The sequence below is a fragment of the Hemiscyllium ocellatum genome, chromosome 15, assembly GCF_020745735.1.
Source record: "Hemiscyllium ocellatum isolate sHemOce1 chromosome 15, sHemOce1.pat.X.cur, whole genome shotgun sequence".
Taxonomy (NCBI): domain Eukaryota; kingdom Metazoa; phylum Chordata; class Chondrichthyes; order Orectolobiformes; family Hemiscylliidae; genus Hemiscyllium; species Hemiscyllium ocellatum.
Genome location: NC_083415.1, coordinates 50,326,068 through 50,342,669, shown reverse-complemented (window position 1 = coordinate 50,342,669; position 16,602 = coordinate 50,326,068). Strand labels below are relative to the sequence as shown.

General features: G+C 41.8%; 1 protein-coding gene across 1 annotated transcript in view; it reads left to right on the top strand.

Moving 5' to 3' along the window:
- The window catches only part of LOC132822840 (calcium-responsive transactivator-like), a 62,799-nt gene that overhangs the window by 15,062 nt on the left and 31,135 nt on the right, over window positions 1-16,602 (top strand). The gene's annotated exons all lie outside the window — the stretch shown is intronic.

Sequence of the window (16,602 nt, the reverse complement as noted above, 5' to 3'; positions counted from 1 at the left end):
GCAGTTGCAGCAATGCTGAATGTTGTCCGGCCATTATCCTACTAATTCTTACATTAATGATCCTGCATATTCCATGGTCACATCCACCTGGACTCCACATCCACACGTTATGAAGATGTGAGCGCATTTTAAGAGAGTTAAAAAAAGCAGAACTACCGGACACAGCAAAAAGGTAACAGTATATTACTTGGTCGAAAACTCTATTAGCTCATTGCCTGGAGGCAAAAACAAATTTGAATTTGGACAATCAATTTAAATTATACCCTGAAAAATACCAAACTCCAATCCAGTTTGAATTTAGTATATTGACAATCTTAAAAGCCAATGACACAATCTGATGCTCTGAGGGTGTAAGACTGGGGGCAATTGAACAGTTGAGAGGACAACTGCCAAGCCCCAGCAGGTAACAGACTGCTTGAAGTATAGCTCTCTTAAAAGTACCTTTTCGATCAGTAACTTGTGATGCAGAAATTCCTCAGAAGAAGAGGAAGATCCAAATTGAAGAACCAAAAGCTGCCTGGTTTTGAGATAAGAAGTCTTGTTTTGTGAATCTTAATTGGGAGTTTTATCAGACACTTATTATAGAAGGGAAGGTAACAGATAGGTTAGAGTAAGGAATTGTAAATAGTTTTGAGTTAATTATTCTCTATTATATTTTAAGGAATAAAGTTGTTAATTTTTACTTTCAATAGTTCTTGGCTACTCAAATTTTTACAGACAACTGCATGGGATAAATCTTTTGTGTGTTGTTGGTTTTAAATTGAATAGGAGGGTTTGCCCCATGTTGTAATAGTTTGGGGGCTCAGGTCTGTGATTTGAACTGGTTTAGACAGGTTTGAATAGATTTAGGGGTATGAAAAATCCCAGCAGATTTAAACACTTGCAGGTTAGTGTCCTAGATCTTTAAATAAAATGTAAGTGAGACAATTTGTTTAATTTCAGTAACTTGTAGTTGATTAAATTTAAAGTGAGAGGTAGAGAAAGAAAGAGAGAGGGGAAAAGAGAGAGAGAGAGAAGGTTCTTAGCTGAGCAAAGAGAGCGCGAAGAAAGGGAGAGACAAAAAGAGAGAGAATTTGAACTTGAGAAGTTGCAACTTAGTCAGCAAAGTCAAGTTAACAGGATCGAAATTAAAAGAGAAAGTTGTGATATATTTTAATATGTCAAAATTCTGCTACATTTTGATGAGAAGAATGTTGAAGCCTTCTTTATTTCATTTTAAAAATTTGCTAGGCAGATAGAGTGGTCTGAGGATTTATGGGTAATGCTAGTTCAGACTAAACTGGTAGGCAGAGCTAGTGAGGTATTTGCCACACTGTCAGATAAGGGGGTCAAGAGATTATGAAGAGGTTAAATAGGTTATTTTGTCCTTATGAATTGGTACCAGAAGCATATAGACAGCAGTTCAGAAACATAAAGATGGAACTGGGTCAGACTTACGCTGAGTTTGAAAGAGGTAAACATAGTCATTTTGATCGATGGATGCATGCTTTGAAAAAATGTAGGAGATTTGAGGCTCTAAGAGAGTATGTTCTGCTGGAGGAGTTTAAAAACTCACTTCCACAGATGGTAAGAATTCACGTGGAGGAACAGAAAGTTCAGGAAGTGAGAAGGGCAGCAGAATTAGCAGATTAATACATGTTGGTGCATAAAACAAGCTTCCGGCCAGAATTTCTTCCCGTGAGGCATAGAAGTTGGGAGAAGGGGAGATCCAACACGACTAAACCAAGAGTAGACAGCACTGGTAAGAATTTACCACAGGATAAAAATGAAGCCCAAGAGGGTAGAAAGGAGGTGAAAGGTCTCAGGTATTTCCACTGTGGTAAAGTGGGACATGTAAAGACACAGAGCAGGTCGTTAAAGAAAGGCACTGTAGGAAAAGCTGTGGTAAAAGAAGCTAAACCAGTGACATTAGTGAACGTAGTAAAGGAAACCCCCAAGAAGAGCTGAGGAGCTGCAGGAGAGTGCAGGCAGGGGCTGGGTATGGGGTTAGTACCTGATCTCTACAAAGAATTTGCCTGTTTGGGTAAAGTTTCCTCAGAAAGAACAGGGGGATAAGGACAAGAAGTTATAATTTTGAGAGATACAGGATTAACCAGTTGCTGATAGCAAGGAATGAGTGAATATGCACTCCTTCTGACCTGTTACCCGAGACTGTGGTAACTTGTGGGATAGATGGACAGAAATTTAGCATTCCCCTATGTAAGATCAGGTTGGAGTGCCAACTTAAGACTGGGGAAGTTACAATGGGAATGATCGACAGAGTATCAGTTCCAGGAACTCAGTTTGTTCTTGGGAAAGATTTAACAAGGTCCATGGTGGGAGTGACACCTTGTTGTGGAGAAGCCCAAGGAAGACCAAGAACCGAAGAGCTAAAATAGAAATATCCTGGTATTTTCCCAGACAGTGTGGTAACCAGATCTCACTATCATAAGTCACAGCATGAAGTGAAAAGTAAAGAAAAAGATGAAGGAGTTGAGGTTCAGTTAGCAGATAGCCTGTTTGTCATAATGGTGCAGGAGAAACCTGAACAGACAAAGGGTCAGACAGAAGTATTTAGTCCTGAAAGGCTAAGGGACTTGCAGCAGCAAGTCAAGATAATAAAAGATATAGGTGGATGCGTACTCTGAAAAGAAGATTGAGAATATTCTGGAGGGTTATTATCTGAAAGATAGGATCCTAAGATGGAATGGAGACCATGGCAGGTTAGTGCAGAGGAGAAATGGACCGAAGTGCACCAGATTGTATTGCCGGTAGCACGCAGACAGGAGGTGTTATGGGTAGCACATGCAGGAGGTCACCTTGGGGGGTTTGAAAGACTCAGGCTAAGGTACAAAAACATTTTTATTGGCCTGGAATGCACAGGGTGTGGTTAACTTTTGTCATACATGCCAAATGGTAGGTAAGCCACAGGTGGTAATAAAACCAGCACCTTTGTTGCCAATTCCCACATTTGAAGAACCTTTCACGCGGCTTATACTTCATTGTGTAGGTGCCCTCCCTAGAACTAAAAGTGGGAACCATACTTGATATCCATAATGGATGTGTCTACCAGATTTCCAGAGGCAATTCCATTATGGAGTATCAAGGCAAAAAGGTTAGTAGAGAGTTAATAGCTTTCTTCACATGGTATGGGCTACCCAGAGAGATTCAATCTGACCAAGGGTCAAATTTTACTGCTAGGCTGTTTAAGGAGGTTATGGATAGCTTAGGTATACAGCACTTTAAATCCAATGCATATCATCCTGAATCCCAGGAAGCTTTAGAAAGGTGAGATCAGACCCTGAAGACCATGTTGAAGAGCATACTGCCAGATAAAAGCATCTCATTCGTATTGTTTGCCATTTGAGATGCCCCAAATGAATCTACTCAGTTTACTCCCCTTGAGTTAGTATTCGGTCATGAAGTGAGAGGCCCTTTGAAATTAATTGAAGAAAAATTGACAGGAAAAAGTCAGAGATTACTCACTTAGATTATGTATTGAAGGTGAGGATGAGATTAAACCAAGTAGATGAGTTAGCTAAACAGCACCTAAAGAGGACACAGTATAGAACTAAACAGGTGGCAGGGAAAAGCCCTGAGACTTGGATGTTTTCCCGAGGGGATGATGTGTTAGAACTGTTACCAGTGATAGGAGATCCCTTCAAAGCCAGGTTTAGTGGTGCCTATCAAATTGAGAAAAAATTGAATCAGGTGAACTATTTAGTAAAGGTGCCAGATAGAAAAAAAAGGGTATTGGGTATGTCATGTGAACATGCTGAAACCATATTATACTACAGAGAACTGGAGAAACAGGTGTTAGTTACTGCCCCGCAGAGTGAGGAATCAAATCCAGATAATGTGGATTTGAGGTGCCTCAAAATAGATTAAACAATGAAGAAGTCCTTGAGGAGTGGGATAGGTTAGTAAGATATCTGTCTCAGGAGCATAGATCGCAGTTGAAAGATTTGTTACTGCAGTACAAGGACATATGTAAGAATCAGATGGGGAAAACTAATGTTATTGTACGTGAAGGAGACATAGGGAATAGTGCTCCAATAAAACAACACCCCTATCAGCTTAATCCTTTCAAAACCAGACAGGTCCCGATGGAGGTGAAGGTCATGCTCGACGAGGACATCATCGAACGAAGCCAGAGAGAGTGGAGTTCACCGATCACCTTAGTTCCCAAACCGAACAGGACTCAACAATTCTGCATGGATTATCGGAAGGCCAACGCCTTTACAAAATCGGACTTGTATCCAAATCCTTGATTTGAGGACTGTATTGAGAAAGTCGGACAAGCTAGTTACATCACCAAATTGGACTTAAATGTGTTGTTACTGGCAGGTATCTTTATCAGAGTTGGCAAAAGTAATTTCTGCGTTTGTACCCCAAATGGGCTATATTAATTTAAAGTGATACCCTTTGGAAAGAAGAACATGCACGCCACATTCCAAAGACTCATGAACAGAGTTGTGGCTGGGTTAACAAACGGTGCAATCTATTTGAATGATGTAGTGTGAGTCCTGGAAAGAACACATGGTACAGTTGGCAGAGCTCATTGAATGACTATGAGAAGCAAAACTGGTGATAAACTTAAATAAAGTGGAATTCGCGAAAGCAGAGGTGACGTTCTTGGGACATAACATCGGTCATGGAAGGTTGACCCCACGGAACGCAAAGACGAAGGCTGTCGAGGAATTTCCCCGACCAACCTCGAAAAAAGAAGTGCTTCGATTCTTGGGATGCAGCGGATTCTATTGGAAGTTTATTCTAAACATCAGCAGTGTAGTGGCCCCATTAACTGATTTGCTGAAGAAGAACACAAAGTTTCGGTGGACAGGACCATACCAGGAGGCACTCGACCATTTGAAATCGATATTAACCACCAAACTAGTATTAGCTACACCAAACTTTTCAAAACCTTTTAAAGTCGCCATTGATGCTAGTGACATTGGAGTTGGAGCTGTACTCCTCCAGGAAGGGGATGATGGGATTGAACTGCAGCTGGGTACTTTTCGAAGAAAATCAACATCAACCAGAGGAAATACTCCACAATCAAATATTAACTATTGAGTTTGGTACTGGCCTCACAGCATTTTAATGAACAAAGTGTGGGAGACGGTTGTGTACACTGACCAAAATCCGCTTACATTCTTAGTCTCATTATCTTATCTCGAAAATATTCTATTTCTTTGGAGTCTTACGTTACAGATTTTTAATTTAAAAATCAGACATGTTGCGAGTCAGAAGAATGTAATCACAGATGTGTTATCGGGGATTTAACTGATAGAGTTTAGATGAGATTTGTCTTTACTTAATGTTTTATAGGGAAGAAGTTAAGGTGAACCTATATTAAAGTTATCTGAATGTTAGGGTAATGTGTTTAAAAAGTAGAGAAAAAAGATGAAGCCATCTTTTCATTACAATGGTTTTTTTTTAAGTGGGGAGGTGTTATGTAGGTGTGGGTGTACTTTGAGAGAGTTAAAAGCAGCAGAACTACCGGACACAGCACCAAGTGTTCTCCATAAGGTGACAGTATAACACTTGGTTGAACAACTTGACTAGCGGGTTGCCTCGAGACAAAAACAAACTCTAATTTGGGCAATCAGTTTAAATTATACCTCGAAAAATACCAAACTCCAATCCAGTTTGAATTTAGTATATTGACAATCTTAAAAACCAATGATACAATCCGATGCTTTGAGGGTATAAGACTGGGGAAAATTGAACAGTTGAGAGGACAACTGCCAAGCCCCAGCAGGTAACAGACTGCTTGAAATCTAGCTCTCTTAAAAGAGAGTAACCTGTGAAGCAGAAATTCCTAAGAAGAAACGAAGACTCAAGAAGATCCAAATTGAAGAACTGAAAGCTGCCTGGTTTTGAGATAAGAAGTCTTGTTTTGTAAATCTTAATTGGGAGTCTTATCGGACTAGTATTATAGAAGGGAAGGTAACAGATAGGTTTGTGTAAGAAATTGTAAATTGTAAATAGTTCTCAGTTAATTATTTTCTGTTATACTTTAAGGAATAAAGTTGTTAATTTTTACTTGGTCACTCGAATTTTTACAGAAGACTGCACGGGATAAATCTTTTGTGTTGCTGGTTTTAAATTAAGCAGGAGGGTTTGCCCTGTGTTGTAACACACGCAAGTTGGGATTGAAAAGCTGCCAGCTTCACCACATCATCATTTTTGCTTTCAGGTCAACTCACACTCCATTCAACACTTTATTTTTGAGATAAGGAACCGCATGAGTTGCACGATTCTGCAAGGTCACTATGCACGCAGGAATGTAATGCATCTCATGTATCTGCACAGGATATATGTTATGGCATTAGCCTGCATTGGAGGCTGCGAGCTTCACATTGCTCCTTTAGCACACATTCACTGACTTCAACATTGACTTATAGGCTGACAGTGTCTGTGTGGCTCACATTGCTTCCTCAGCACACAGTGCTCAGTTACAGGCTACCAATGTCTGTGGTGTGCAGTGCTTTTTAGCCCAGAGGCAGATACAGGCATCTTGAAATGGTGGGAAGCACAGAATAGTCAAGTGGCTGCATGTGTCACTATGTGGCATGATGCTACGTCACATGTGCAGCATGTATCTGCAGTTTACACAGAAAACACAGTGAATGTGTTTCAAGCAAATATGTGAAAGGGGACCCGATCTCATTGGGGTCCAGGGCATCAAATCTCTACAGTGTGTAAGTAGGCCATTCGGCCTATCAAGTCTACACTGACCCTCCAAAGAGCCACCCACTGCCCTGTCCCTGTAACCCTGCATTTCCCATGGCAAATCCCCCTAACCTGCATATCCATGGATGCTATGTGCAATTTAACATGGCCAACCCACCTAACCTGCACATTTTTGGACAATGGGTGGAAACCGAAGCATCTGGAGGAAACCCATGCACACATGGGGAGAACATGCAAACTCCCCCAGTCATCTGAGAGTGGAATTGAACCTGGGTCCCTGGAGCTGTGAGGCACCAATACTAACCATTGAGCCACAGTGCCACCAATAGTGCTGATGCACATGCAGGAGAGGCGGTGAGGTGTTGCCAGTCAGTGAGTAGGACGCATAGACAGCAAGAAAGGTTCGTCATTTGGAAGGATGAAGCGGTTGAGAGCTGTTGAATGGATATGCTACATGCATTAGTGAGGGTTTTAGTTCATGGGACTTGGTGAAGGGTATATGCAGTGACAGTGTCAGTGAGAGTAAGTGGTGACCCTGCGAATGGGAAGCAGCAGAGAGAAGATGGTGACATGAATGTTTGCAGAGCATGGACCTTCTTTCTGCACTGCTGTGCATCCTTCTTCATTTGAAACGCAGTGTTGAACCTGGCTGCTATTTGGGTCCAGCTGGGTCTGATGGCATGCCTCCTGGGGTCATCCATTGGAGTAATGGACGTCTCTTTAATAGTCTGTCCAGCAGCATTTCACATCCTTGTCCATGAAGCTTTCCTTTGCTCTGGGCCAAGTCTTCAGTAATAAACATCGAGCAGCGTGATCATTCCTGCCTTGTGGCATCTGATGTGGTGTAAAATTCAACTTTAAATATGGTGTCAACTGTGTGAGTGCCAGAAGGTCCTCACAGTAGCAAGAACTTTGGCCACACAGTTCTCCCAGAAAGGTCCCCGGCAGCCTAGTTGCATTTGTAATGAAGTGAAGTGGAGGATTGTATGAGAAAAGTAGCTCCAAGCTAAGTATTTCACTTGACAAAATGCTTAGAATCATAGAGTTGTAGAGTACTGGAACAGACCCTTTGGCCCAACCCATCCATGCTGACCAGATATCCTAACGTAAACTAGTCCCATTTACTAGCATTTGGCCCACATCCCTCTAAACCCTTCCTATTTATAGACCTATCCAAATACCTTTTGAATGTTGTTATTGTACCAGCCTCATTCCAAACACTCACCAACCTCTGTATGAAAAGGTTACCCCTCAGACCCCTTTTAAACCTCACCCCTCACACGTTGAACCTATACCCTAGTTTTGGACTCGTCTACCCTGTGGAAAAGGCCTTAGCTATTTACCCTATTTATGCCCCTCATGATTTTATAAAACTCTATAAGGTCACACCTCAGCCTCCAATGCTCCAGGAAAAATACCCCCAGCCTATTCTGCCTGTCCCGATAGGTCAAACCCTCCAACCCTGATATAGTGATTGGAACCAAGTGGATCTTGTTGACTATGAGATCCTTAGTTGGGATTGTTAACGTGGGCCAATCAGGAAGCCCTGGCTGGCCAATATAAACAGGGCATCGGACACGCCCTGGCGTGCCCATTTGCCACCGGGCGGTGGGGATCCCCAGTGGAGGGCCCTCTACGCAGGAGTCCTCCCCCTTTCTCTCGGGGATCTGGGGTGGAGGGTGTTGCATGCAGCAGTCCCCTGCAACCGCAGATTGCGGTGGTTCACGGACTCCCAGCCCAACTGCTTGTTCTGTGGCGCTGTGGAGTCCGTGGACCATGTGTATGTTGGGTGTGGGCGTTTGCACTCCCTTTTTGATTTTCTGAAAAACCTCCTCCTCTGTTTTTGGTTGCACTTCAGTCCCACGCTCCTGATCTTCGGGCACCCGGTGCGGAGGAGGGAGGGCAGGTCTGAAGACCTCCTCGTGGGCCTGCTCCTGGGCCTGGCCAAACTGGCCATAAACAGGTCCAGGCAGCGGGCCGTGGAGGGGGTCGTTAGGGCCGACTGCCTGCCCCTCTTCCGCGGTTACGTTAGGGCCCGGGTGTCCTTGGAGAAGGAGCACGCGGTGTCCACCAACACCCTGGAGTTGTTCAGGGAGAGGTGGGTGCCGCAGGGAGTGGAGTGCATCATTTCCCCCTCTGACGCTATTTTAATTTAGTCCCTGCCCTCCCCTTCACTGTTTTGATCACACAGCATTGCCCTTTGATGTGAAGGGCACTGCTCGTCACAGGCCACTCGGGTGTTTTCCTACTTTTCCTGGTGGTGGATATTGAATAAAAAAAAAGAAAAAAAAATAAACAGGGCATAATAATAAGCACTACCGCAGTTAGGCGGTAGTGTGGGGGGAAAAAAATATGAACAGGAGTGTCACTAAATATAAAAGAAAAAATAAACAGGAAAAAGAAAAAGAAAAAAAAAGAGGGGACCGTCCCTGCCCTCCCCTTCACTGTTTTGATCACACAGCATTGCCCTCTTTGATGTGAAGGGCACTGCTCGTCACAGGCCACTCGGGTGTTTTCCTACTTTTCCTGGTGGTGGAAATTGAATAAAGATTTGTGCACTTTGTGTCTCTCACTGTGTCTCACAACTACACACACACACACACCATGGGTGCTGGGGATAAAAATAATAAGCACTACCGCAGTTAGGTGGTAGTGTGGGGGTAAAGAAAAAAAAGAAAAAGAAAAAAAAATAAACAGGGCATAATAATAAGCACTACCGCAGTTAGGCGGTAGTGTGGGGGGAAAAAAATATGAACAGGAGTGTCACTAAATATAAAAGAAAAAATAAACAGGAAGAAGAAAAAGAAAAAAAAAAGAGGGGACCGTCCCTGCCCTCCCCTTAACTGTTTTGATCACACAGCATTGCCCTCTTTGATGTGAAGGGCACTGCTTGTCACTGGCCACTCGGGTGTTTTCCTAAGAAAAAAAAAGAAAAGAAAAAAAAACAGGGCATCCCTCATCTCCCTGTAAAATGGTCAAACGGTAGGGTTTGGGGCCTAGCTTTGCTGCTCCTCTCCCTTGTAAAATTGCTGTCTCTTGTACAGCTGTAAATGTTTATTGTAAACTGTTTTGTAATTTGTTTAATAAAATAAAAAAAAATAAACAGGGCATCTCCCAGCCCAACTGCTTGTTCTGTGGCGCTGTGGAGTCCGTGGACCATGTGTATATTGGGTGTGGGCGTTTGCACTCCCTCTTTGATTTTCTGAAAAACCTTCTCCTCTGCTTTTGGTTGCACTTCAGTCCCACGCTCCTGATCTTCGGGTACCCGGTGCGGAGGAGGGAGGGCAGGTCTGCTCCTGGACCTGGCCAAACTGGCCATAAACAGGTCCAGGCAGCGGGCCGTGGAGGGGGTCGTTAGGGCCGACTGCCTGCCCCTCTTCCGCGGTTACGTTAGGGCCTGGGTGTCCTTGGAGAAGGAGCACGCGGTGTCCACCAACACCCTGGAGTTGTTCAGGGAGAGGTGGGCGCCGCAGGGAGTGAAGTGCATCATTTCCCCCTCCAACTCTATTTTGATTTAGTTCCTGCCCTCCCCTTCACTGTTTTGATCACACAGCATTGCCCTTTGATGTGAAGGGCATTGCTTGTCACAGGCCACTCGGGTGTTTTCCTATCTTCCTGGTGGTGGAAATTAAATAAAGATTTGTACACTTCGTGTCTCTCACTGTGTCTCACAACTACACACACACACACCATGGGTGCTGGGGAAAAATAAGCACTACCGCAGTTAGGCGGTAGTGTGAGGGGGGAATAAAAAGGAAAAAAAAAGAAAAAAATAAACAGGGCATTTGCGAGCCGGGGAGGGGTTCATTAGGGCCGATTGCCTGCCCCTCTTCCGCGGTTACGTTAGGGCCCGGGTGTCCCTGGAGAAGGAGCACGCGGTGTCCACCAATACCCTTGAGCTGTTCAGGGAGAGGTGGGCACAGCAGGGAGTGGAGTGCTTTATTTACCCCTCCAACTCTATTTTGATTTAATTCCTGCCATCCCCTTCACTTTTTTGATCACGCAATATTGCTCTTTGTGGAGAAGGACCCTGCATGTCACTGGCCACCCTGGTGTTTCCTTTCTTCCTGGTGGTGGAATATAAATAAAGATTTATGCACTTTGTTGTTCTTCACTGTGTCTTACACCTGCACACACATGACATGAATGCTGGGGAAAAATAAGCACAACCATGGTTAGGCGGTTGTGTGGGGAAAATAAGAATAGGAGTGTCAAATAAAAAACAGGAGTATTGAGCATCCTGTTCACTCTGAGAGCTGAATCAGTGGTGAAGGACTCTCCATTTTGTGTTAGGGAGGGCACTAAAGAAAAGAAAAATGTTAAACAGGGGATTTCACTATGAGAGCAGCTCTGAGGGAGCTGGATCAGAAAAAATAAACAGGAGATTCAGAGGTTCTGTTCACTCTGAGAGAGCTGGATCAGTGTCCAAGTCTCTCCATTTGTGAAATGATAAAAAAAAGGGGATTTACAATCTCCTCAGTTCAGGGAATGACTCTGGCCACAGCCAGTGTACTGTACACAAGTAAATAAAAGGTAACTTGGTGATGGAATATTGGCCTCTGTGCAATTATTTCAGTGGCAATGGGAGAAAGCTGTATATGCCTGAAGAACATATGCTCACAACAGTCATCTTGGAATTCTAGTAAGAATTTCTATCATCATTCCTTTGTTTGGGAAGCTTGTCTCATTTGATCTTGCTATCAAAGACTGGGCCCAGTATGCTGAAAGAATGCAATATTTTTTCCGGGCAAATGGCATAGGAGCAGATGATAAGCATCGAGTAATCCTTCTGGCTGCTTGCGGACCTGCAGCATTTTCATTTATAAGGGGCTAAACGTTTCCAGAGGCACCAGACATTAAAACCTTCCAATTGTTGATGGAGTTGGTTAAGGACTATTGTGAATCCAAACCTTCTCTAATCCTGAGATGCTTTTGGTTTTAACTGGCTGTTAGAGAACTGGGAGAATCCACATTGGGATTTTTGACATGGTTAAGACGACCGGCAGAGGCGTATGATTTTGGGTTAACCCTGGATGAGGTGGTGAGAAACTGTTTATTATGTGGGATTAATGACATAACATGTAGAAACGCCTACCAGCTGGACTTCAAACAGTCACTATAACTGGCTTTATTATTTGAAAATGTGGCAAGTGGAGCATACAAGCTCCAGGGTATTCCAATGGAAGTAGACAAGTAAACACTCTCGCCAGTCCAGCTGAGCTTGGGGATCACCACTTGGTGTGTAGGCAACATTTTAAAAGTATTTTTGTTTTGACTGCTATGGAAACTCTCAAGCTGAATAATATTTCCAGTAAAGCATGTGCCATGTTTAGAACATAGAACATAGAACAATACAGCGCAGAGCAGGCCCTTCAGCACGAGATGTTGCGCCGACCTGTGGACTTTTCTCAGCTCGTTCCCCTACACTATCCCAAAATCACCCTGGAGTGGCCTAAAGAAGAAAACATTGTTGAGCAAGCAGGAACTCAACTGGAACCAGCAGATTCAGGAATCTGTCATTGGCTGGAAATACTCTGTATGTTCAAATCCCCTGTGTTCATGGTGGCATTCAAGCTATTTTAAAGCTTTCCTGTAAAAATTCTGAGCTTTCTTCAGCCAGAAAGTGGTGGGCTATGGAGTTTATCACCACGAAGCGCAGTGGATGCAGGGATGTTAAATATCTTCAAGGCAGAGATTGATAATTTCTTGATCTCAACAGGAATTAAGGACTACAGGGAGAATACGGGTAAGTGGAGTTGAAATGCCCATTAGCCATGATTGAATGGTGGAGTAGACTCGATGGGCCGAATGGCCTTACTTCCACTCCTGTGTCTTTTGGTCTTAATTATTATTAATGTTGCTGGAGACTAGTGGAGGAGGTGAGGACCAGATCAATTGATTTTAGAACTGCAGCTACGTTTATGTTACGTGTCAAGCAAAACAATGTACGTCTGTTATTTGCTCTGCAATACTGGAGGCTGGAGGGAGCGAATTGGGAGTTTACTCCTCTGCCTAATACTGGCAATAATTGTGATAACATTTATACATTTCCAGAAAATTCTGTTTCAAGCTGAACCTCAATGGAAATAGACATTTGGTATAGGTGAAGTGTTCCGAAGTTCCTGCATAACCAGCTTGTAAAGCAAAATGCTTCACATTCAAAAAGTGACTGAAATCGGAAGGGGGATTGATCCGTCACAGTGCATATTTCCTAGTCTTGTTAGTTTCTTGATGTAATACGTAAGAATACCTGTAAAACATTTTATTCTAAGTTTCGAGCTGATCGAGTGAAGAGATAAAGATGGTCAAACTACATGAAAATAACAACAGATATAAATGAGGAAGCTTAATGTGTGATATTAAAATTCAATGACTGCTTATGGCAGAACTAAGTCTGAAAAATGTCCATACGTCCTGGCTATTTTCACTGTCTAACCTATCTTCATTGTCCATGATATCACACTTTTAATGCTGTATTTAGGATGAAGGACAAAAAGCAGGAAACTGTTTGCCAGTTAGCTTAATGTCTGTCAAAGAGAAGATGCTATAAGCTGTTATTAAAGATGTCATAGCAGGGCATTTAAATGAGTACAAGTTAATCAGACAGAGTCAGCATTGTCTTGTGAAAAGGAAAGCATGTTGAACCAATTTGTTGCGATTCTTTGAAGTAACATGTATTATGGAAAAAGAGAATGCATTTAGATTTACAGAACACTTTTGAAAAAAGGTGCTATTACAAAGATTATTGTGGAAAATGAAAGATCATGGTGCAGGGGGTAAAAGTATGACCTTGGTAGAAGATTGGTGGGCTAATGGGAAGCAGAGACTAGTCATAAGTGGGCAATTTTCTGGATGGCAAGTTTGAATATGTGGTGTGCCACATCATTACTGGAGCCTTATCCCTTTCCAATTTATATAAATGACTTGAATGAAGGAATGGAAGGTATAGTTCTAAATTTGCTAATGATGCAAAAATCAGTAAATTAAGTTTGAAGAGGCTCTAAAGGCTTATGAATAGGTTAGGTGGGGAGGTAAAGATAGGGCAAATATAGCATAATGCAGGAAAATGTGAAACAATGTTGGCAATACGAATTTAAAAAACGATTATATAAATGGTGAGAGATTGCAGAGCTCTGAGATGGAGAAAGATCTAGGTGATTTAATGCACAAATCACCAAAGATTAGTTTCCAGGTGCAGCAAGTAGTTTGACAAGCTAGTAGAATGTTATCTTTTATTGGATGGGGAATTGAATATAGAAGTAGTGTGATTATACTGGTGAGATCATATCTGGAATACTGTGTCTAGTATGAGGTACCTTATTTATTGAAGGATGTAAATGCATTGGAAGCAGTTCAGAGAAGGCTTACTTGTATAGTATCTAGAATGTACAGGTTGTCCTCTAAGGTTGAACAGGCTAGGCTTGTATTTACTGGATACAGTGGTAAGGTACCTGCACTAGTAATCCTTAACTCCCAGATTAAAATAGGGTGAGTAAAAGTCCAAACATGGTGGCTAGTGAAATCTGAATTCAGTAAAAAATCTGAAATAAAAAGCTAGCGGATGAGAATCATTGTTGCTTGTCCAAAAAACCCATCTGATTGATAAATCTCTTTAGGGAAAGAAATTTGTTGGTCTACATGTGACTCCAGTTCCACAGAAAAGAGGTTGATTCTTAACTAAAACAAAGAACTGCAGATTCTGGAAAAGTCAAACATAAACAAAAACTACTGGAGGAAGTCAGCAGGTTTGGTACAGAAAGCAGAGATAATGTTTCAAATCCAGTATCCCTTCTTCAGGATATAATCATAGAATCCAGACAATTGGAAGCAGGCCATTCAGCCGATTGAAACCACACTGACCCTCCAAAGAGCATCCCATCCAATCCTTGCACCTCTTTGGATTGTGGGAGGAAACAGGAGCACCCAGAGAAAATCCAGACAGACACAGGGAAAATGTGCAAACTTGAGGGTGGAATCGAACCCATGTCCCTTGCACTGTGAGGCACCAATGCTAACCACTGAGCCGCTGTGTCACCCATAAAGCTACCTCTGAGCAATTTGGGATGGGCAATAAATGATTGCATAGACAGTGAAGCCCACATCCTGTGAAAAACTTTTAATGTTTTGAAGGTTAGGAGTTGATTTGATTGAAACCTATAAAACTCTGATAGGCCTTTACAGGATGACCATGGAAATCATGGTTCCTGTTGCTGGAGAATCTAGGAACTAAGAGTCACTGTTTAAAAATAAGAGATCATTCATACAAGACAGAGATGAGGAAATATTTGTTTTCTCACAGAAGGTTGAGAGCTTTTGAACCTCATTTGCTCAAAAGGTTATGGAAGCAGAGTCGTTGAATATTTTTTATGACAGAGATAGATTCTTGGCAAGTCAGGTGTTGGAGGTTATTGAAGGGAAGTAGGACTATGGAGTAAACCGATTAACCATCATATTGAATGGCAGGGCAGGCTTTAGTAGCCCTCTCCTGCAACGATGTCGGATGGTTGTATGTTAATTTGTTGTAATGCTTTAGTTATACAAGTTACTTTTTAATTACTAAATTTGATAAAATGTGATAACTGGAGTCACATGTAATAAAAATTTAAGCAAAAAAGTTCAATAATTGTTCAGGATGGGATTGTAGTATTGACAATTGAATATGTGACTTGCCTTGCTACAATGAATAGTTTGAGAATCCATTCACAACTTTTCAGGTACGTTGAACTTTGGGAGTAGTTTCCCCACCTTAGACTCTTAGGTAAAATATACATCTGTCAATTGGCTTTAATTGTATATTTTTAAAGCCTGGTTCATAACTATAGTGTCAAGTCTTTGGCTTGTGTTTGGTCTTTTTATTCTACCTTGTTACTCCATTTATATTTATTATTTGCACAGAATTTGAGGCATCAGGTCATGCAATGACTTTCTTCCCATAACAGTGGAGTTTGCAATTGGACAACCATGTATGTAGATACTAGCCTCTACAGTCACTAAATAGGATTTGCCCTGTTGTTCTGCCATCTGCTGCTGTCACTGCTGCTCATTTTGGCACAGCTGTTGGTGTATTTTCTCTTGGGACAAGCTGCTGTGTACAAAGGATATCCTGTGGAGCAGGTATATCTGTCATCTGCACGTGGGTTCTTGTCTGGACTGAGATTTGATGAATGTCATGCTTTACATGTGAAGGAAAGTCACCAAGTTAATATAATATCAATATATACAACACATTTTGTTCTCTTTACTATAGCAACTTGAATGTCAAAAATTTAAGGACATCATATTAGCATCCGTAGGGAAAGGAGAAACTAGTCTTAAAATATAGCATGAGTACAGTTCTTAATAACTATATCAGAACCACATACCCTTGTGAAGCAAAAATTTGGTCTTTCCAATATCAATCATCATTTTATGTGTTAGCTTTTTAGTCTCAACCTTGCTTAGAACATAAAATATTGTATGTCTTGTGTTGTTTGAAAAAATCTCATTTGTATAAAGATGTGCTCATCCCTGGCAGCACTCATCATTTTGATGTTATGACCATGCCTACAGATCTATCTAGTAGTGGAGGACAAGGGTCTTTGTATCACTGTTTAGTGCTAATTCCTTATACCAGACTCCTAACCCTCTCTATTTTGAATCCAGAGACCAATTTATTGTAAGTTGAAGGAGGAGGAGAGAACATTTTGAAAAATTAAGTTGATGCTTTTAAATTTTAAATCCCATTACTGAAAGTGATAATTATTTTGGCACATGGTTAAAGATTAGTTAAGCATTTGGCTGTATATGGTATCTTCAAACCTTACCTTTTAATCTGTTTTGGTCAATTTGTCACACTGTGATTCACTTTAGTTAATTTCAATTGCTTTGCTGTTCTACTTTCTAAATAATTAATTTAAATGTGCGTCCATTGACTGAAATAAAAAA